This window comes from Colobus angolensis, unplaced genomic scaffold, assembly GCF_000951035.1.
Source record: "Colobus angolensis palliatus isolate OR3802 unplaced genomic scaffold, Cang.pa_1.0 Scaffold5, whole genome shotgun sequence".
In the NCBI taxonomy this organism is placed as follows: Eukaryota; Metazoa; Chordata; class Mammalia; order Primates; family Cercopithecidae; genus Colobus; species Colobus angolensis.
Genome location: NW_012118487.1, coordinates 15,187,430 through 15,210,994, shown reverse-complemented (window position 1 = coordinate 15,210,994; position 23,565 = coordinate 15,187,430). Strand labels below are relative to the sequence as shown.

General features: G+C 36.2%; 1 protein-coding gene across 2 annotated transcripts in view; it reads left to right on the top strand.

Moving 5' to 3' along the window:
* Window positions 1-23,565, top strand: part of GALNTL6 (polypeptide N-acetylgalactosaminyltransferase-like 6) — a 1,244,620-nt gene that overhangs the window by 710,961 nt on the left and 510,094 nt on the right. The window lies entirely within an intron of this gene.

Sequence of the window (23,565 nt, the reverse complement as noted above, 5' to 3'; positions counted from 1 at the left end):
GAATGAATTTTGTATGTTTCAACTTTCTTTTTCTCATCACTCAGTATAATTCTTCCTGCCAGTCTTGAAAATATCTTTCCTTCCATTGAAGTGGGGAAGATACGTCTCTCTGTTCCTACTTCCACATTTTCAACTGTGTATCAGTTTATAACAATAAAACTGCAGGGCGAATGGAGTGCATGGCTGAGGGAAAACTGGACTGGGAGTGAAAAGACCATGATATTAGCCCAACTCAGCCAAATTGCATAACCTTTATTAAATCGTTTAACTTTTCAGAATGTTAGGAAATCACACCTTTCAATCTCTAGAGTTCTAATTCTTAAATTTTATGAAGCTAGTTGAACTAGCTTGTCACGGGCAGAATTATATATATTGTTTGATATGATTGCCATAATATTGATAATGAAGCCATATCATGCTAACAATATTCCAGACATTGGTTAATGTGCCATATATATAATCTCATTTAATTTTCATGATGTCCTTATAACCTAGGCTATCAGTGTCACCATTATAGACATGAATAAACTTGGGAATAGAAACTTTAGGTGACCTGTCAAAGGTCATACAGCTGGCAGTGAAAGAGCTTTCTTTCTTTTCTCTCTTTTTTTTTTTTTTTTTTTTGAAGACAGAGTCTTGGTCTGTCTCCAGGCTGGAATGCGGTGGTGCAATCTCGGCCCACTGCAACCTCGGCCTCCCAGATTCAAGTGATTTCCCCGCCTCAGCCTCCCAAGTAGCTGGGACTACAGGTGCCCACCATCATGCCTGGCTGATTTTTTGTATTTTAGTAGAGACGGGGTTTCACCATTTTGGCCTTGATCTCCTGACCTCATGATCCACCCACCTTGGCTTCCCAAAATACTGGGATTTCAGGCATGAACCACTGCACCCGACCCAGAACTTTCATTTAAACTCAGTCCGCTGAGCACCTGCCCATGTTAGTAAACACTGTGCTATTGTTGGGTAAAGATGATTAAAAACAAAATTTTCTCCTATTAATGCAAAAATAAAAATAAACAACTCTATAACATATTGCAAAGAGGTTTATTATGAGCCATTATGAGCAACTGCATCCTGGAGAAAAATGCAAATCCAAGAAGCCTTGACTAAGTGGCCCCAAGGTGGTTGGGTTACAGTTTTGGTTTTGTATATTTTATGGAGACAGGAGTTACAGGCAAAGACATAAGTCAATAAATGGAAGGTATACATTGGGTTCAGCCCGAAAAGGTGCCACATCTGGAACTGGGGACTTAACAAGTCATAGGTGGGTTTTAAGGATTCTTTATCTGAAAATTGGTTGCAAAGTTAAGCTATTATCTAAAGACCTGAAGTCAATATAAAGGAATGGTTGAGTTAAGATAAAGGGATTATGGGAGCCAAGGCCCTTGTTATGTAGATGAAACCTCATAGGAAGCAGACCAGCAGAGAGAATAAATAGAAAATATCTGTTTTCAGACTTTGAAAGGTATGAGATTCTCAAATAACGTCTCCTAGATCTAGGAAATGCCTAGAAATGGAAGACCTGGCTACATTAGTGAAGATTCTCAACAGATGCAAATTTCCCCCACAAAAGACAGCTTTGCAGAGTCATTTCAAAATCTGTCCAAGATATTTTGGCCTAAAATATTTTGATGTCCTTCAGGGTCTACTGTCTGTCTTGTGAGGCTATACCACTTGGTTTGGAATGTAAGCCATATTATACCGGGTTAATTTTTTGAAATTTTATAGTTTGTAGGGTACAACTTAACCTTTGCTTTGCATAGCCTTAGGTCTTGTTTATAATTTGGTATCTTATTGCCACAAAGAATCTGTTTTGTTAGTCTTATGATCTGTATTCTACTATTGATGCTTCCCAGTTGTGCTTAAACTCAAAAAGGGAGGGAGTATAACTATTACTGGCAGAACATATGAGAGTCACACAGCACCTAAATAGGTTCCTGTTGGTGAAACTGTATGGGTCTGCAGAAACTTCAATCCTTGCCTCCTCAGAAGAAAGAATTCAACTGAGGGGCATAAGACAGAGTGAGAGATCAAGGCAAGTTTTAGAGCAGGAGTGAAAGTTTATCAGAAAACTTTACAGCAGGAAAGAAAGTAAACTTGGAAGAGGGCCGAGTAGGCAACTTGAGAGGCCAAGTAGGGCAACTTGAGGGATCAAGTGCGCATTTTGACATTTTGACTTATGTTTTATACAAAGACATGCTTCTTCCCTTGGGGTGGGCTGTCCACATGAGCAGTGGCCTGCTAGCATTTGAGAGGGCCACATGTGCAGTGTGTTTACTGGAGTTGTATGCATGCTCACTTGAGGCATTCTTCTCTTGCCAGTTGAATGCTCCTAGAAGGTCATATACCTGTTAAACTCCATCATTTTGCCTTTTAGTGCACATGCTTGAGCCCACTCGCCCAAACCCTGAGACCTAACTTATTAGGAAGCTGCTAATTACCAGTTTCAGGTTATTTTCAATTGGGAGACTGCCGTTCCCTGGCTCTGGCTGGAACCAATTATTATCAGTGAAGCAGCTACATTGTCTGGGGTATATACCCTGGGGTTCACTGTCCCAGTCAGGAAAATTTAGGACATGGACACACATGAGGAGTTTAGGAGCAGGGCTTTAATAGGCAGAAGAGAAGAGAAAGAGAAACAGCTTTGTAGAGAAAGGGGTCTCCAAGCAGAAAGGACTGACTGGCAGCAGATATGCCAAATTTTGTAGTCAGGTTTGAGGGGACAGTGTCTTATTTAAGTAGAGCTCACGTATTGGTTCAATCAGGTATGACGTTTACATAGCTCCCGGGGAAGACTGGTTGCATCATTCTAATCTTATTATGCAAATGGACTTTCCAGTTGATCGCCGCCATCTTCAACATGTCTAGGCCCTAGTTCCTGCTAGCATTCACCCGTGCAAGCTCCCAGCTTGCTTGTCTGTCTGCAGCTTGACTTTACAGGCCTCTCTTGGTTAGAAAATGATTTGGGGCTGCTTTTCATTAAGGAGTAAAGCCTTACCGAGGACTCCTATACCTTTACTATCTATCTGCCTAAGTGATTTCTTCTTAACTCCTGTATCATCAGGACAGCCTGACCACCGCCTGATGATCACTTGAGATTCCTGGGGGGAGGGGAGCCCTCTGCTACCCTGCTCATGCCTGACTAGCTACGTACTGTAACATAATGAGGCGTTTCAGACATTTCTGCCCATCATGGCAAGAACTTTGTTTTTTGGGTTTCTCTGGGGTCTCCTTGGCCAAGGAGGGTGTTCTCTTCAGTCAGTTGTGGGACTTAGGATTTTGTTTTTGGTTTACATTCCCAACCCAGAAAACTTTTCCACAAAGGTAGAAAGAAAGCTGTGCAGACCGGGCACAGTGGCTCACACTTGTAATCCCAGCACTTTGGGAGGCCAAGTGTGGTGGATCACAAAGTCAGGAGTTTGAGATCAGCCTGGCCAATATGGTGAAACCCCGTCTCTACTAAAAACAAAACAAAACAAAACAAAACACACACACACACACAAATTAGCCAGGTGTGGTGGCACGCGCCTGTAGTCTCAACTACTCGGGAGACTGAAGCAGAAGAATTGCTTGAACCCAAGAGGCAGAGGTTGCAGTAAGCCGAGATCGTGCCACTGCACTCCAGCCTGGTGACAGAGCAAGACTTCATCTCAAAAGAAAAGGAAGAGCTGTGCTATATAATAATCATTAAACTGGAATGCGATATGCATCACAGGGAATTCTTTAAAAAGATTTCAAAGTCACCCAGAAATGCCACCCTTTTCTGTAGCCAGCAAACTCAACCCATTACGTTCACGTGCTCAGGATAAAAAATAAATGATCCTCAAGAAGACTTGACAGCACAATTTGTCACACATAGTTCATCCTAAATTTACCTGGTGATTTGAGTGTAGGTTAATTGGCTTTATCCAAAGGCTAAGTAAACTTTTCATTGTTTCTGTCATAGAAGATGGTTTTGGTGCCCAACATTTTAGGTTCCTGTGCTCCCATGCAAACTGGAAGATAGGGGCACTGTCTTCCTTGATGACTGCATTTTAAAGAGCTGGCTGCCAGGCCCTTGATAAGTCATTCCTGAGTTTTAAAGCTTCCTGGGTTGTAGAGACTTAGCTTTAGCTTTTAAAATGATTTAAATATATTTTAAAGCGACGGAGAAAGAACTCAGAATCACAAGTTTTCAAAAGTAAATGGTTTGAGAAAAGAGAGACAGGGTAAGATGAGGATAGTTTCAAGGGAGTCTCTTTTCTTCAACAGGGAGAATTGTGAACTGTTTTTCCTCTGCATTTGCCCTTCCACTATCTATACTGCCAATACTGGAAATGCAGAAATTATATAGGAGTATGTAACCTCTTTGCCTTTCTGTTAAAAGGATCTTACTAATGAAGCTGTTGAAAATGAGAATAATGCAATGTTTGCACAATTCTGTTACTTTGCATCCTGGAGTGTTATTCAGATATCAAAGTGCTAGTTTGAATAAAAATTTATTGGCTCCTCACAACAACCCCATGAAATAGATACAACTACCATCCCTTTGATATTATTTATACCCATCATTATGCAAAAATAGAGAAGTAAAGACATGCCCAAGAGGTGGAGCCAGTAGTTCAACTCAAGATCGTTTTCCTAGTTCCAGTGAGCTGCTTCCAAAGTTGCCAGTTTCTCTGGTAGCTACAGAAAGCTGTTGTGTCACTTGGCTCACAGGACCGGATCCTGGTATAGTTATTTTTCCTTAACAGCCTGTATCTGTGGAGTATGTGAAACCCGATTTAGATCCATTTCCTTGCCTCTTTCCCTTCCTATCTTCTCTGGTTTTCCTGGTCTCAGGGAACACAATATACTAATTTCATACCATGACTTTGCTTACACAAAATTGGCTTCTTGGTTCCACATCTCTGCTATGAGTTGTGGTTTTCAAGGGTCCTGTTTATCTTCTTTGATTCTCCCAATCCGAACTTCCCACCCATTACGTATATTCTCATCTGCCACCTGCTACAGTCCTCATCCAAACTCTCCTGTTAACCTGCACAAGGGGGAGGTATGCTGGAAGAAAAGAACAATTAAATAAACAAATAGGGTCACTTTTTAAGGAGCAGCTTACATTCTTTCCTTCTCCTTTCATACATATATATCATTTGTCTTCCTCTTCTTCTAAGGAGAAGAGGGCTTAAGAAAAATACATTTTTTTTTTTCTCCAGAGGATTCTTTCGGTATTTAAAATAAAGTTCTGGTATTTCAAACGAAGTGGGAATACTTTTGCTTTCCTAGCAGGAACAGGCCTTAATGACTCTTCAAACATTTCACCTCTGCCATATGTACAGTATGAAGGTAAGAGATAACTGTGGAATTGTATGTGTGAAGAAATAAAATCTCAGTTGCATATACATAGAGACCTGTGAAATCTAACTAGCCATCTGTTTCATACTACTCAAGAGATTCTAGAGTTTCTTACATTCCTCAGATTTTGATTTATGTTTATTGAATCATGAATTATACTTGTGCAAATTATCCCAGGTTTTTCCCAATGCCTATATCAGTAAATGTATAGTCACAGAGGGAGTCTAGAGATTTATGCATGCCTGTATGGTCTACTGTTAAGATATATGTGGTATCTTCATATTTGCTACTTTGCTTCTCCAGTGGATAATTTTTAAACTTCTTGCATGTTGGTAACATGATTTATAATAATTTTAGTTCTAAGAAATAAGTATTTAACGGACAACACAGACATTACTAAATGTATCCCAGAGGGGCGGGTAACTAAGGTGCCAAAGGTAACTGCTGCAGCAGTTCAGAGTTCCCGAAGCTAGCAAATTGCCTTATTTCTCTACTTTGTAATTTATTTCACTCTGTAAGAGATGTGAAGAAAGAAGGTGAAGATATGTGGGTAAGAGAAAGTGAATGAATTTCAGTGTTGCTAACTGTAGCACCAGAAAATAGACATTTTAAAAGCCCAGCCACTCCTCACTTCAATCCACCTTCCACACAGTTGCCACATTATCTTTCTGATTGACCACCATGGTTCTGTTGCATCCCAGAATCCTTGTGTGGATTTCTATAGCCTGTACAATGAGGTCCTAAACAAGCATGGAACTCTTCTAAACTCTTCCCTTATCCTTCTTCTGGCACTTAAAACACTGCCTTTTCACTGTAATCATTTGCTGTCTGTTTATTTCCACCATTTAGTTTAAATATTTGGAAAGCAGGACCTGCTCAGGTCCAGCACGGTGCCAGCATGTTGTAGGCCTTTCCTGAAAGCATGGTGAATGGATGAATGAATAAATCAATGAGTCAATTTATATACTGATTTTTATTAACTCTGACAGGTGCATAATAAAAGCTTTTTCCCTAAACTTTTAAGGAGATGCCTGTGGCCTATATATTGAGTGACAGAAGGGCCAACCTTTTTGGTAACAAACTAAGCAAAAGAATGAGACAAGATGTGCAACTTACTTGTTTAGAATAGGCTTATTACAATAGCAATCATTAAAAAAATAGTGCTTACTTACTATTTATTAAGTGCCTACAATGTGCTAAGGTGTTATTTTGCATATGTTTTAAATACGTGTGTATATGTAAATATATATGTATACACAGACTCCTGCACACACATGTACATAATGCAACAACACTGTGAGGAAAGAGGTATAGTCTGCATTTTATGGATGACAACACTGAGTCTTCCAGAAGTTAAATAACTTACTACCCCATCTCCACTCAGGAGAGGAGAAATTTTTAATGTGACAAAATTAGTAAGTTCAAATACCACTAACAGAGCTGTGTTTTACAAGAGGACAGATTTACTTATCTATTTAACAACTTTTATTGAGGTCCTACAGTATTCCGGCAGCTATGCTAATTGAAAGTGTATGATATTGACAAAATAGTCATCAAATTTCTACCTGCACAATGTTGACTATTTTCATGATAGGTATACTAAAAGTCCAGACTCTACCACCATGCAATACACGCAAGAAATCTGCACTTATACCCTCTAAATCTATAAAAAATAATAAATAAATACACAAGTTTAAAAAAAAAAAAAAAGACTGCTATACCTGCAAAGAACACTGGGACTTAGAGTAGCCATAATTGTTTCTTCTTGTCTTCCAACCATGGTAAGTAGACATGGAAAAGGACTGCCTTCTAGGAGCAGATGCCATCTGTATCTCTCTCTCTTTTCTATTTCCTTTACACATGCCACTTCTTTGCTAAGTTAAACAAGATGTGATTTGCAAAACCAAGTCCCTTAGATTCAAGTGTGTTAGATGCAGGAGGCTCTATTTCAGACTCAGGACCTTATTAGACTTTTTCAACTCAGCTTGTTGTTGTGTGTGTATATATATATATATATATATATATAATTGTAAAATATACCCAACATTAAATGTATCTTCTCGATATTTTTTAAGCGTTCAGTTCAGTGGCATCAGGCACACTAACATCGTTGTGCAGTCATCACGCCATCCATGACCAGAGCTCTTTTCATGTTGTGAAGCTGAAGCTCTATGCATTCAGCAATAGCTCCCCAAGCTCACTTTCCCCCAGCTCCTGGCAGCCACCATTGCATCCTCAGTCTCTAAGAATTTGCCCACTCTAGTTATCAACTCAACCATTATAGGAAAGTCGTCTGTCAGTGAACACTAGTGGTTTATTTGGCTCTTGTCAAATTTTTAAGATGTTTCCCATTGAGAATCAGTTGCCTCAAAAGGGTGGGAGGTGTGAGCAGCGGTTAGAATGCAGGCCTTGCAGGTGGGTCCCTGCCTGTGATGCCATCATCATAGTATCAAAATGCAAACTCTGATTCCACATCAATATTCATAGAAATGGGTTCAGGCCTGTCAGATTGACTGAAGCCAGGGCTTGAGTCAGTATAAAGATGTCTTCTTTTGGGGTGCTCATCTATTTTGAGCAGATTTTTCTTGAATCAACCCAATTTGATCTTCAAAAGACCAACCCTTCTGCCATTCTCTGTGGACAACAGGTACACTCCTAAAGAATATATAGCTGCGGGAGGGAAGCATATTTTAATTGTGAAATCGACCCAAAGCATATATATGCATTGATTCATTGATTTCTTTTTTATACCTGCAATACCATGTGATAAGTTCATGAGTAACTCAGCAACATTTAGATCGCTTTTTTTTCCTCCTGAAGACAATCTCACTTACTTCCTCTTATTCTCTAAAACTAATGATGTGACCTGATCTCTTTATGACATTTTTTATTAAATTTAACTATAAAAAATTCAAGTGTTAATGGCTGTGACCCTGTAGATTTTTCTCTCCTTCGCAACGCCGATAGAAATATAACTTTTCATTCAGGGAATCTATATTTCTGCTCTGCCTCTCAGTGGTTAAGCCAGCTGCCCACTGTGCTAAGTCAACCTTCCCAGAAGCTAATCTGTCATTCTCAAGTGGCCTTGCTTCTGAAATTGGTTTGATGCTCTAGCAGTAAAGAGCCCTAGTGGTAGTGCAAGCTGTACAGTTTAACAACCACTCAGGGTGGAGTTTGTCTGATTGCCATGGAAACTATGACTTTGTAGGTCTGCCCTGGAAACAAGAAAGACAAATGACTTGTGTATTCATCTATTGAGGATGTGAGGATCCCAAATAAAATGAATCCTACAGAACACGGAGAAGACTCTATAAATTACTAGTGTGGGTTTTTTGGGTTTTGGTTTTAGTTTTTAATATGTCGATGTCAATGAAGGAGCAAAAGAATTATGTCTCCATCTGACAGCTTCCCTGGAGAAGCATTTGCTTTGTATTTTTATAAAAACTCTTTGATTTTAGCCACAAATGTAAAAGATAAACATAACATTCTGCAAGACCTTCACCACTCCAGGTGATATGTCTCTGTTGAAGGCACATTTACATAATGAAATGAGGCCATTAGGGAACTAGTCACTTGTTTATTTAAGAGAATGAAGGGCAGGACAATTATATTAACATGATTTTCATAGGAATGCACATTGTCAATGTTAACAAATGGTTTTAAGCTAAAGCCCCTGGTACATAGTATGTGGTTTAATTTTAGTTGTATAAACATTAGAGCAATCTAAAGTTTAAATTACATTTTAGTTATACTTTAGACTCCATTATCCAGGAAAATGTAATCTTAGCCTCTATAAATATGAACAAAAATCAAATCTAATGATTGCTTTCATATTTATAACATCCTTCCCTAAGTTCACATTGCACAGTAGAAGAACAAATGTAAAGAGCAACTAATTAGATCTTATCCATTTTCTGATTTATGTTTAGATTTAGTCTTCTAAGTGTTTTCAGAAAGTAGTATCAGAAAAATGTAAACAACAAAAAAACTGAAGATCTCTGCATCTTTTTGTGCGTATACATTTTTTCCAATAAAATGTAAATAATAATCAGAATTTTTTCAGGCTCCTTTTAAAACAATATTTTATGTTATAAAATCTTAATGTTGTCTCTCGATTATTTCAATCACTCTTTAAGTAGATATTGAAGTACTAGGTAAATGTTTTGTTTTGTTTGTTATGTATGTTGTATTTTAATTTTTAAGCCAAGATTATTGAAATATAATTTTCCCTTTGAGGTGTATAGTTCCAAGAATTTTGACCAATGCCCATAGTCATGTATCCAGCAACATTAAGATATGGAATATTTGCATGGTGTCAAAATGTTTCTTTGTGCCTCTTTGTAGGCAATTCCTTTTTCCAACTCCCAGTGTCTGGCAATAAGTTACATTGTTTTTATCTTTGGGTTATTATTGAAGGGAGTGTTGTGGTCACTAGATTGGAGGCCTGGAAAGTAGCATATAGGAGAGAATATAGATGATTTTTGTATCCTACATTTTTCTGACACTCTTACCACATTGTACTGCAAAGCAATTTAAACTTCCTAACCCTAGTTTCTCTAGGAGACTGCCGACTGCCTAATGTGTGCCTTGTGACCTAATTTCACTTGTGTTACCTTATACATGTCATTTAACTTTATTGTCATTATCTCATGAGATCAATTACTAAATCATATCTGAAATTTAAAAGTGTTTAATGTAGAGTCTAATTTTTAAAGGAAATTCTAAAAGTTGTATAGGTTGTTTTTCCTCTACCTACCACAATGCAATTTTTTAAAAAAATAACGAAATGTTGTTATTTTCTCTGTGTCTTCACCTCCAAAATATTCTCTTCACAGTAATTCACACAAGCCAGTTCTGAGTAATCAATTTTTAAACAATATTATAGATCTCTTTTTAAATATGAAAGTATTATAATTGGGCTAAAAAAAAACACACTGTAAATCCTAAAAATCAAAGTGCCTGTCTTGCCCTTTCTTACCTTCCACCCCTAGAAGATACAAATGTTAAGAGTTCAGCAAGCATTCTGCCAGCCTTTCCCTTTATAGATAGCATTTTAAAATAAAAATAATGCAAAAATGAGAGAGAAATCTATAAATTGCTCTTTATCACAAATGTCTTTCTGTGTCAGTAATATAGACTTCCTTTATTCTCCACTGGGTAGTTTTCCACAGTGAAGTTTCATCATAATTAACATTGAAGCATTGATCAACCTGCAGGTTGCTTCAATCTTTTCTCATAGATAGATAGATAGATAGATAGATAGATAGATAGATAGATAGATATCTTACATATATTTATCACATATATACATATATTTTTCTCATTTGTACATATATAGTTGTACAATTATGTGACTATTTTTTATAGTAAATATTTCAGGAAATAAGATTGTTGGGACAAATGATCTGTGCATTTGAAATGTTGATAGCACTGTACAACTGCCTTCCGAAACAAATATTCATTATAGTCCCATTGATAGTGCAAGAGTTCCCACTTTCTCACACCCTCACCACAAAGGATGTCGTCAATTCTTTTAATTATAGTCAGTCTGATAGGGAAAATATACTGCATCATTGTTATTTAAAGGTATAGTTTCCTCATTAGTGAGTTTGAGCATCCATTTAGAATTTTGTTAGAGATTTATGTTTACTCTTCTGTGAAGGTTCAGGATATAGTCAGTGCCAGGTTATGTTGCTTGGATTGTCAGTCTTTTTACCATTGATGTGAAGGATCACTTTGCGTTTTAGGTAAAGAGCTCTTTGCTGTGTATATATTGCAATTTAAAATTTTATTTATTTATATATTTTTAGAGACAGGATCTTGCTCTGTCATTCAGGCTGGAATGCAATAATGTTATTGTAGCTCACTGCAGCCTTGAACTCCTGGGCTCAAGCCATTCCCCAGCCTCAGCCTCTCACGTAGGTAGCACTACAGGTGTGCATTACCATGCCCAGCTCATTGCAAATATTTTCTCTGAATTTACCTTTATCTTTAACTTTATTCAAGTATCAAAGACTGAATTGTTCATGTTTTTTCAAGAATAGTGGTTCCCAAATCATCTACAGATCAGGTTTACCAAGGAGCTTTTATAAAAAGACTATAGTCTGAGTCCCCACATATTTAGGTTTAATTGATTGAAGTGACATTGAAACGTAGTCCCCCAGTAGATACTAAACTGTGGACAGGGTTGAGAGCTGCTTATTGGGCACATGAATCACTTGGGGATTTGGTTAAAGTACAGGTGCTAGAGTGAAGACTGAGAGCTGGTATTTCTAATTTACTCTAGGAGATGTGCATGCTACTGGTCTACAGCCCACACTTTGAATAGCAAGGATTTAGAGTGTCTGGTTTTGGTTTCTGCTTAAGAAGACTTTCCCTACTTTGGATTATAAAATGTTTTTTCTTCTATGTTTTGTTCTAGTATGTTCTATCATTCTAACTGAAATTATAAATAGATATTTACTTTTTTTCTAAGAATAAGTTAGGAATCTAATTCTATTCTTTTAACTCAAACTCCAATCAATTACACCCCATTGATTAGGTACCTGTAAAAATTTTGATGTCATTTCAGAGTAACATAATATATTTTTACTGTTCTTTTAAACATCTTCAGAAAATTCACATATTGACAAAAGTAGAATATTTTTAAAATAATATAAATAAATTTTAAGATCAGGAAATTCATCTTTCTGTCCATTTGATCTTTACATTTCAAATGTGTTTATGCTAACAATGTAAATATGACTTAAAATTAAAAACGAAATTCCTGAAAAACAAGAATGGGGGATGTGATCACTATGTCAGTTTCCATCTTTATCAATGTTTGCAGAGGCTCCATAGGATAACAGCAGCAACCTCACTCTGTAACAGTAATTCAGTAGGAGGAATGCTATTGTTTGGAAGAATGTACTACCAACATAAACTAGGTTCTGCTAAGCTCAAGGTAAAAAATCTTTCTTTTAACATTGTAATAAAAAACCTACAGAACTGAGGATTTTCAAATACCTATATGAGGAGGTTGATGATGTTGATATCTATAAAGTAAACAATGGAGGTGTTTTATGCAAAGAGAATTTAAGGTACACAATTCATGCAAGAATGTAAAGAAAAATTCAAGTGTGCAAGAGTTTAAATAACCCAAGCTGATAAGTCAGGAGTATAAAAGAAATGAAAACTGAAATAAGAAAGTCTTACAACTTGCATTAAATTACCTCACTATGTAAATACTTTTTCTAAAGAGATAAATGATTATTGAATAAATGAGCTGTACCCCAGAATAAATTTTACTAATTTAGCCTCGCTACTTTCCATTATGATATCCTAGTAGAAATAAATTTTCATTGAATAATCTAGCCCTTGGGAACTGACTAGATACGTATCTTTTTCTCTGTGAAGTCACAGCTCATTTAATGAAATTGGCCACCAACGCCCAGTTACATCTTTCATGCATTTTTAACGAAATGTAATTTCTTGAGCTAGAGATTCAAAGAATCTGGTTTTGCATCTAAAATTATGTTCTTCAAAGTTTCGGTAGCTAAATCAGAAAGTTCTATGCCCAAGATTCTTGTTATTAAAAGAACAATGACTTTGAATTGCCAGTGCAAATATATTTTTTTTCCTGCTGAACTAGAAATAGAATTCTTTAAAAAGCCAAGAAAACTAAAAGTCAGTGCTGAAGGTATTTAATTATATATAATCTTTAGTCAATAAGAAACCAATGTTTGTTTAGCTAAAACATAAGGTCCACATTTTGTGATTGTTTTGCTTGTTTGTTTAATAACAAACATTGAAAGACAAAATGCATTTTTAGGATCAAAACATGTCTTACCTGCTCTATATACTAGGTCACGTACAAATTGTTTTTCTAAATGTATCAATTATCCCTTTTCTTAAGAACTTATGTGTGAGAGTTAATATTAAAAGTCAATTTTAAAAGGTTTTTTTTTAATTCTATATTGCTTTTTCCCATAGGGTTATCGATAACTGATATAAACAGGAGAATATCATTATATTAGGTTGGTGCAAAAGTAATTGCAGTAAAAAAAAAAAAAGGTAAAACCGCAATTACTTTTGCACCAACCTAATAATTCTCAGATGCTCTTAAATTATTAAATACCTTTTCTCTCAAGTTTTCTTATGTATGGTTAGATTAAATACACAACATCACCAAAGTGTATAGCTATAGTGTATTTTATATACCCAGTGTTCATCTTCAGAGTAGTCCTCAGAGTAAACTGCCGTCATCTGTATGGAACATGCGTTCTCCAGTCCTTCCATATTTGGTAATGATTATATGTTTGTGTATATACTAAGTTAAATCACATGAAATTGCCAATATTTGGTTTTCTGGCCTATACAATTAGAAGTTGAATATGGTTCAAACTCAATATTTATGCCTTGGGTGTGAATTAATAGTTTGTTCCAAGACACGTGATCTTGGACCTTGGGAATATGTGTAACTTCTTCAAATTGACTTGAACAGCCTCACATGAAATAAAGCATTTGTTTTCTGGACATTTCCAGGAAAAGCCAGTCTTGCTATTTCTTGAATAGAGTGAACTGTTGCAAGTAAGCTAGATGAGAACTGTTATCTGACTCTGACTCATTTTAATTTAATCCAGCTGCCAATTGTTCATAAAAGTCTCTTGAAACCTTAAATCATGTAGATTCCTCACATATTAGATTAACACTGTATTTTCATTAAAAGATAGTCTTTTCACTTAAAATGAGGGGTTAAATTTTGCCTTAAAACCTGAACTCCTGTTAGTAATAACATGTTCATACATTTCCTAATTGTGTTCTGAATCACAAAAATGAATAATTCTGATTCATCATAACACAAATTAAATGCTTATATTAACAATATTTTCCTGCACATACAATATATTATTAAATAAAATTTACTTAGTATGGGAGACTTTGCAACATATCTCTTATATCCTTTCCATTTGCCTTATTATGATATTTTGTTAGAAATTTTGGCTGGCCACAGGGATTCATGCCTGTAATCTCAGTGCTTTGGGAGGCAAGAGTGGAAGGATATCTTGAGGCCAGGAATTTGAGACTGTCCTGGACAACATAGCAAGACCCCATCTCTACAAGAAAATTAGCCAGGCATGGTGGCATGCACCCGTATGTAGCAGGAGGATCTCTTGAGCCCAGGATTCTACATTACAGTAACTATGATTGGACCCCTGCACTCCAACCTGGGCAACAGAGTGAACCTGTCTGAAAAAAGGAAGGAAAAGAAAACAAAAAGTACCAACTTGGGCTCAGCATCTGATTCTTGCCTTGGCCTTGTTCCAATTGCCATTGCCTTCAACAAGAGCATTTATCATTTCCCAACTCTAACTCCCAACCCTACTCTCTATTCTAACTGACCCATGGATTCTTTCAATATTGGAAACTTTGTAAGATTAAGTTTACCTCACTGATATATTTCTCATTAAACATTGCATGCATTTCCTCAAATTCTCATGAATTATATTGGTGAATTGGTATGGTAAGAGTGCAAATTAGTTTTGCCTTTTTCCTTTATAAGTGGACATTGGTTTCTAAAATAATTCTACCAGAAGCTAGAATTATTGGCAGACTCAAATCATAAAACTTTTTGTTAGTTTCTCAAATTAAAATATTTTAAAGGTTTTATTTAAAATTTTAATTGAAGTATAACATATGTAAAAGACTGGCAAAATTGTAAGGATTTATCTCAATGAATTGTCGTGAATTGTCATGTGGTAACCTCTACCCAAGAAAAGAGACAGAATATTAGTAGTTATCATGAGGTCCTACTTTCTCCTCCCCTCTAGAAAGAGTTATTTTACTTCTAACACCAGAGATCAGATTTTCTGATTTTAAGCTTTATGTAGTTGAAATTACACTGTGTAAGTTCTTTTATTACATCTTTTCCTCAACATTCTGGTTGTAAAAATCATCCATATCACTGAGTGCAGCTGTAATGCCTCCGTTCTCATTGTCCTCATACAAATCCATTGTGTGGACTTTGCACAATTTGTCCATTCTACTACTAATGAAAATCTGAGTGGTTTAGGTCTTGGCTCTTATAAATAATGCTACTGTGATCACCATATAATTTCTTTTGGTGCATATTTCTGGAATTGATAAATTTTAGGATATAACTATATCAATTTAGTAGGTAACAGTTACCAAAATGTTGTTCAGAATAGGTGTAGCAATTTACATTCACACTAGCAATGTTTGAGATAATTCCACGTGCTCCACATCCTCACCTCACCTTACCAGTCTTACTTAATTTAGTTATCTTTGCAGGTGTACACTAGCACATAGCTTTTAATGTTGATTTTATTTTATTGATTATCGATAAGTGTGAACAACATTTTTTACATTTTTATTGGCCATAGCAGGAATTCATCAATTTTTAAAACTCTATTAACTTAATGCCTTTAAATAATGAAATATTGTAGATTCACCAACATTGTTTCAGAAGTTCTAATAGTCTACCTGTAGAAGTATAAGAAAGTATAATATAAAGTCTTGTACCTATACATCTGGAATATTGCTATTTGAGAACACTAAGAATTTCTAGGTAACTCTAGCATGTGCCATGAATTATTCTAAGAACTTGACGCAAACTAAGTGGTTTAATTTTCATGAGACCCACATGAGTCTAATACGATTGTTATCTCAATTCTACAAATGAAGAAACTGAGGTACAGAAACAGGGACATAACTTGCTGCCCACACATTAAATAAGTGACATACACGGTGTCCCCATGCTGTGAGGCCGCCCCAGGTTTTATTTAAAACTTCAGACAGTAGAGTAGAATAATACATATTGATGTATTTTTAGAATAATAATTACAGATAGAGTAAGCTTGAAATGATATTGAAGATTTACCCTATATTTAACATTTCCTAAATGCAAAAAAAAAAAAAATCTGTGTTGCTGAAGCAAAATACAACCCATGACTTTAATAAAAGACTGAGATAAACAAATACATTTTAAAAGAATTTTTTAACTCTAAGATTGAGTAACTCTTTCTACATTAGTGTAATGAGAATATTGAACCTTTGAAATGAGTAAAAAAATATGGAAAATGTTAATGATCTTGAGTTGCACATATTTGCATTATGAGCAGCATTTCTGGTTGCTAAATGCTAACTTTATTATGCAGAGTGTACGATGTGGGTGAGTTAATGTTGCTGGGGAACTTTTAGTGTCTAGATTGCTTTGTTTTTGTGTATTTAAATTTGCAAACTCAACATTATGTTAGGATACCTTCTGGCATTTAATTAGGTTCCATTCCATGATTTTAAACTTAAATGTGCCTTAATGTGGAAGATTTTGTTATTTCCATCTTCCATTCCATTTCTTATTCCTAGTAGTTATAATAATAATATAGTGAAATAGCGTACTTAGCATTTCCTAGTAGACCTGAGTACAAAATATTTTTAGAATATCTTTAAACATTTTTGTGAATGTACTTTTTTCCTTCTAGGTAGGAGATCTTCCTTTTTGGGTCCGTGATAATCACTCTCCAGGAGAGGGGAGTTTTGGATGCCATGAGATATCCATATTAAGAAAAGTGAAGTCCTTAAATTAACAAGAGAGGGGTCTCTCCCCATGTGACAGGCATACACTTTGGCCCCCTAACTAGGGTTTCCTGATTTAGCAAATAAATAAACAAATAAGACGTCCAGTTAAATATCAATTGTGAATAACATTTTTAAGTATAATATGTTCCAAATATTGCATGAAACATACATAAAAATTATGAGTTGATTTTCTTAAATTCAAACGTAACTGGCCATTCAGTATATTATCTGGTAACTCTGTGCCCTGAAAGAGATAGTGAGAAGATCACATGAAGTCAACTATTGCTGCAACTCTCCTAAAATGTTTTCTGCATTATAGACACAGCAAGATATAAACATCACAATTTGGGATCAGCAATGCCTGCTAGATCCACACCAAAAAAAAATAAAATAAAATAAAAAGGAAGAAAGAAAAAAAATTACTAATAACTAGACATAAGGATGGTTTAAAGGGAGAATTTGAGCAATAAAGAGGTAATAAACCCTTGAACTTGGGAACACACAGAACTATATAAGCTCTTTGGAACACCCTGGCATGCTTCCAAAATACTAGGCCATTGCACTAGACTATTAGGAAGTAGAATGTCGAATGTCTTTTTCTGTTATAGAGATTTAATTCAACCCATGAATATTTATCCAGCATGCATTTCCCAAGCTGTTCTCCATAGAACATGAATGTTCAGTAAGATATTAATAGATGCTCCTTGAAAAAATATTTGAAAGTCAACTTATGTAACCCTTTCATTGCATTTTCCCTGCTGTAGCATAATCAATGGGAGCCTAGCCTAGGAGTGATAAGGAAAAATTGCATGAGTTCAAGTTCTGATCAAGCAATGTGAGACATCAGGCAAGTCATTTAACCATCACGTGCCTCTGTTTCTTCCTCTGTCAAGTGAAAGAACTTATAGTAGTTTCCTCATACATTAAAACATTAAGCCTTTTAGAAGAAAACATAGGAGACCTTGGGGCTGGCAAATGTATCCTTAGATATGACAGAGAAAAACTAACCAGGAGAGAAAAAATTAATCAGTTGGGCTTCATCAAAATTATAAATGCCTGTTCATCAGAAGATAGCATTAATAAAATGAAATGCAAGGCACAGACAGGGAGAAAATATTTGCAACACTTATATCCAGCTGAAAAATTTATCCTGAATATATAAATAATTATTTCAACTCGCTAATAAAAGGACAAAATACTTTAATAATATACAAAAGACTTGAACAGAAACTTTACAAGGAGGATATACAAATGATCAATAAACATATGAAAAATTACTCAATACCATTAGTCATGAAATGGCAAATTAAAACCATTATGAAATACTACTACATGAATTCTAGAATGGCCAACATTTAAAAAGACTTTCCAATACTAATTCTTGACAATGATATGAAACATCTGGCAATTTCATACATTGCTGATTGGAGCATAAAATGTTATAGCCACATTAGAAAAAGAAATCTAGGGGTTTTTTTGAAGATATTAAGCATATATCTACCTATGACCCAGAAAATTAATTTCTAGATATATATCAAGAAAAGTAAAAACATATTCACATCAAAAATTTGTACAGGAATAGTTATAGAAGCTTAAATAATAAAACCCCTGAACTGGAAACAACCCAAATGTCCATCAACAGAAAAACAGGTAAGGAAATCACAGTATGTTCATATAATGCAATACTACTAGACAATGTAAAATAGTGGAATGATAATTTATCCAGAAACACTGATGACTCTTGTAGATATTATGCTATGCAAAAATGCGTTTATGTGAAGGTCCAGAACAGACAAGAACTAAATTATGAAGGAAAACAGAATCATTGTTGTCATTTGTGTGGCAAATGTGAAAAATGACAAGAGAACAGTATGAACAGACTTCAAACCTACCAGATAAAAGAAATATCTTTTATTTTGAAAAAGGTATGAGTTAAATGGGGGGTTATAAACTGAATTGTGTTCCTGTAAAATTCATATATTGAAGTTCTAAACCCCAATGTGACTATATTTGGAGACAGGGCCTTTAAAACGGTAATTAAGGTTAAAGGAGGTCACGAAAGTGAGCGCCTAGTCCAATAGGATTGGTATCCTTACAAGAAGAGGAAGAGACAGTAGGGATGTGTGTGCACAGAACAAAGATGATGTGAGAATACCGAGAGAAGGTGGCCATCTGTAAGCCAGCGAGAGAGACCTCAGCAGAAACAGCATTGCAGGCAACTTGATCTTGGACTTTTAGCGTCCAGAACTGTGAGGTAATAAATTTATGTTGTTTAAGCCACCCAGTCTGTGCTATTTTGTGTATAACCACCCTAGCAAACTAATGTAGGGAGTATATGCTTCTCAAAGCTTATCAAGCTCTACATACAAGACTGGTTGTTTCAGTGTATGTAAGTTATATTTCAACATAAAAAATAGAAAAGAGTGGTCATTATCTTATACCTCTGTTGCCAAAAATATAAGTTGATCAAAACTATTTCTCATCTTTGGGTTCCCTAAATTAAAGTTTAAGTTTGGGGAAAAGCCTGGGGTGGAAATTCTTCCAAATCCCACCCTCCAGTGCCATTTGTTTGTTCAATGCTTTTTGTCATGGAGTAAAATCAAACAAATTGTTTGAGATTTTAGAATTAAAAGATTTATATAAAATTTCCTGAGATGTAAGCAGTAAGGATGATGATAATGATAATGGATTTTTCTCTTTTTTTTTTGTTTTTTTGAGACAGAGTCTAGCTCTGTTGCCCAGGCTGGAGTGCAGTGGCACGATCTCGGCTCACTGCAAGCTCCACCTCCCGGGTTCATGCCATTCTCCTGCCTCAGCTTCCTAAGTAGCTGGGACCACAGGCACCCGCCACCATACCCGGCTAATTTTATGTATTTTTAGTAGAGACGAGATTTCACTGTGTTGGTCAGGATGGTCTTGATCTCCTGATCTGTCCGCCTCGGCCTCCCAAAGTGCTGGGATTAAATGATGGATTTAAAGCAGTTTGAGAGCATGTGATAATTAAGCATAGAATTTTATGAATGCCTCACTCCCAGGTAGTAGAGAGTGCTACATTTCCAAATAGATGAAGAGGCAGACAATTTTTTTGGCCATACCAAGACCAGGCATTTTTCAGACATTACTATGCTGAAATGTAGCTCTTCTCTGAGCGCATCATGATCTGGATTGAAATTTCTACCGTCTAAATCTTACCATTAGGCCACATAGTTTATTTGTGATCATGAATACTGTTCCTTTGAATCTTTACTTTGCAGTGTAGTATTTTTAAAATAGTAAACTCTGAGTTTTCTAGGAAGTCTGAGATCTTTATTCTTATTGAGTCTGGTTCCGAGTCATTGAAAATGCATTGAGATATCAACATTAGGATAAAAAATACTGGCTAAAAGTAATTAGTCCAAGTGACCAAAAAATTCTACCTAAATATAATGTGTTGAATTTTAATAAACATATTATCTTGGCAGTGGCAATAATTTATTTCTTTCTCTACCCATCCCTAAAATGGCCCCATGATCTGTAGTTGATACCAGATCATTTCTTAGAAATATGTTTTGCTTTACATAAGAGATAAATTTTGCTATTCAAACATGATAAAACATAAGACAATTATTCCAGGCTCATCCAAAATCAACACATCTATGTGTTCCAATTTGTAATTAATGTTCAACTTGCATCCTGATATTAGTGAAGTTTTGTGTTTATTAAGAGAATGAAGATGGAGTCATTAAAAGTTCAGATTCAGTTCAGTAGATCTGTTAGAGATTCTTAAGAGAAAGTTCTCACACACCCTGAAACTCTTAGTTTAAAAGAAGCAGAAGTGAGGTGGCCATGCATGATGGTTCATGCCTATAGCTCTAGCACTTTAGGAGGCTTATGCGAGATCACTTGAGGCCAACAGTTCAAAACCAGCCTGGTCACCATAGGGAGACCTCATCTCTACAAAATAAAAATTAAGCAAAAAAAAAAAAAAATTGGCACGGTGTGGTGGTACACACCTGTAGCCCCAGCTACTTGGGTGGGGAGTAAGGCAAGAGGATCACTTGAGCCCAGGAGTTTAATGAGCCATGAGCCACCACTGCACTCCAACTTGGTGACAAAGTGAGACTGTCTCAAAAAAAAAGCAGAAATTTTTATCGGCAACATTTGCAGAAGGTTATGGGTTAGATAGCATAACCAGAGCAAATCAGTATTGAACTCACATTTAGCCACTCTGTGTATATAGAATTCATTCACGAAATATTCTTATACTTGACATTCCTGGGTAATTGAAGTCTGAGATTTTTTTTTGATATTTTTTGTTCTGTTTCATTTTTTCTCCATTAAAAATATTGTAAGAAAAGAAAATATTGATTATTTTAGCTTTTTCTTCTTTTTCTTTAAAGTATGTGTTATATTTTTGCCTATATGACTAGCTTTGCAATGTTTCACACTTTTTGATTGAATAATGCATCAACAGTTCTTGAGACTTCATCAATGGGAAGAATTTTGTGTTACCTAATATACCATAAAGTGGAAGAGATTATAATTCAGACCAGAAGGTCGGGGGAATATCTTATTCAGGAGCTTATTGATTCATGTGTCGTGATAATAAAATGTATCATAAAAAATTTCCAATCCCAATGTTTTAAAGTGGGTGATATAAACAAAAAGCTTACCAAAAATGTATACATTGAGCAAGATTTTTAATGAATATGATTGTACCTATGATAGAATCAAGCGATAGTAAAATGACTAATAACAGTAAAGGAGGATTGTTAAATCTTTATGGAAATAAAGCTGATAAAACATTTCACATGTAAATAATTGAAATGAACTGAGCACTTATATGGTCCTACATATGCACCTCATCCTTTCTGAGCCCTAACTTCTTTTAGTCTTTTGTGACATAGATACTATTATTAACATCATTTCACAGATAAGAAAATTTAAGCCCGTAAGTTAAAAAATACTGCCCAAGTTCACACAGCTGATGAGTGGAAGAAGCCAGATTGGAACCTCGGCAATCTGCTTCCTAAGTCTGCGCTCCTAATCCTTACCCCCTGTTCTCAAACTGGGTAAATTTTTATCTGTTAGAGCATACATGTTTAAGCATACATGTAGAAACACCAGTGATTAATTTACTCAACCAACATTTCTTAGGCAATACCTGTCATGTTTTAAGTATTATTTGTAATTATATTATTAAAAACCCATTCCACACTGGGCATGGTGGCTCACGCCTGTAATCCCAGCACTCTGGGAGGCTGAGTGGGTGGATCACAAGGTCAGGAGATCGAGACCATCTTGGCTAACATGGTGAAACCCGGTCTCTACTAAAAATACAACAACAACAAAAAACCAATTAGGCGGGTATGGTGGTGGGCACCTGTAGTCCCAGCTACTTGGGAGGCTGAGGCAGGAGAATGGCATGAACCCAGGAGGCAGAGCTTGCAGTGAGCCAAGATCACACCACTGCACTCCAGCTGGGTGACAGAACGAGACTCCGTCTCAAAATAAATAAATAAATGAATAAATAAACATAAAAAATAAATAAAAAACCATTCCAATAATACCACCCCAAATCTTCTAGCTAATTTGGGCCACCTCTCCAGACAGCCTGGCTGTGACACTCAGTCAGAAAATGTTTCTATGAAAGAAATGCTATACTGTTTCCTCCACCAATATGTTAATGTGCTGGTTCTCAAACACTTGCTGCATTTTCTTTTTTTTTTTTTTTTTTTGAGACAGAGTCTTGCTCTGTCGCCCAGGCTGGAGTGCAGTGGCCGGATCTCAGCTCACTGCAAGCTCCGCCTCCCGGGTTCACGCCATTCTCCTGCCTCAGCCTCCCGAGTAGCTTGGACTACAGGCGCTCGCCACCTCGCCCGGCTAGTTTTTTGTATTTTTTAGTAGAGACGGGGTTTCACCGTGTTAGCCAGGATGGTCTCGATCTCCTGACCTCGTGATCCGCCCGTCTCGGCCTCCCAAAGTGCTGGGATTACAGGCTTGAGCCACCGCGCCCGGCCGCTGCATTTTCAAATCACCTGGGAAGCCCCTTAAAATCCCAATGTCCAGGCTTCACAATACACCAATTAAACCACAATCTCTTGAGGTGAGACCCAGGCATCACTATTTTTTTATAGCTCCTCGAGAGATTCATTGTACAGCAAACTTTGAGAACTAGTGTGTGCATGTATTGTTTTAAATTAGCAAACTGTCTGAAATTGTCTCAAGTGCCCAATTACCAATCTGAGTAGTAATAAGAAGTATAGGTGTTAAATTATCTGAATTCTGTAGCCTTGAGTTCAGGCAAACTGTGATTCAGATCTGGATTCTGCTACTTTATCGCTGTGCGACTTTTGGAAAATCACCTTTTACGAACCTAAATTTTTTTATCCATAGAATGAGTATGATGATCACCTCTCTGAATCTTTGTAATAATTAAAAAGAAGACAAATGTGAAGCCAAAATATTTTGCCTTTCCTATGCCTTTCACTATTGAATAAGCTCTTATTACTGTTAATTACCGTGCTCCAGTGCCCATTAGCTTGAACCCCTGCCAAAATATCTCTAATCTCTCTCTGTCTCTTTCTCCGTGTTTTCAGAATGCCTTCTTATGCATGTTCCATAAGAGTTCCTTTATGCATTTTCCTTCCTGCCTCTCCTCTGGTGTTCTAACAACAG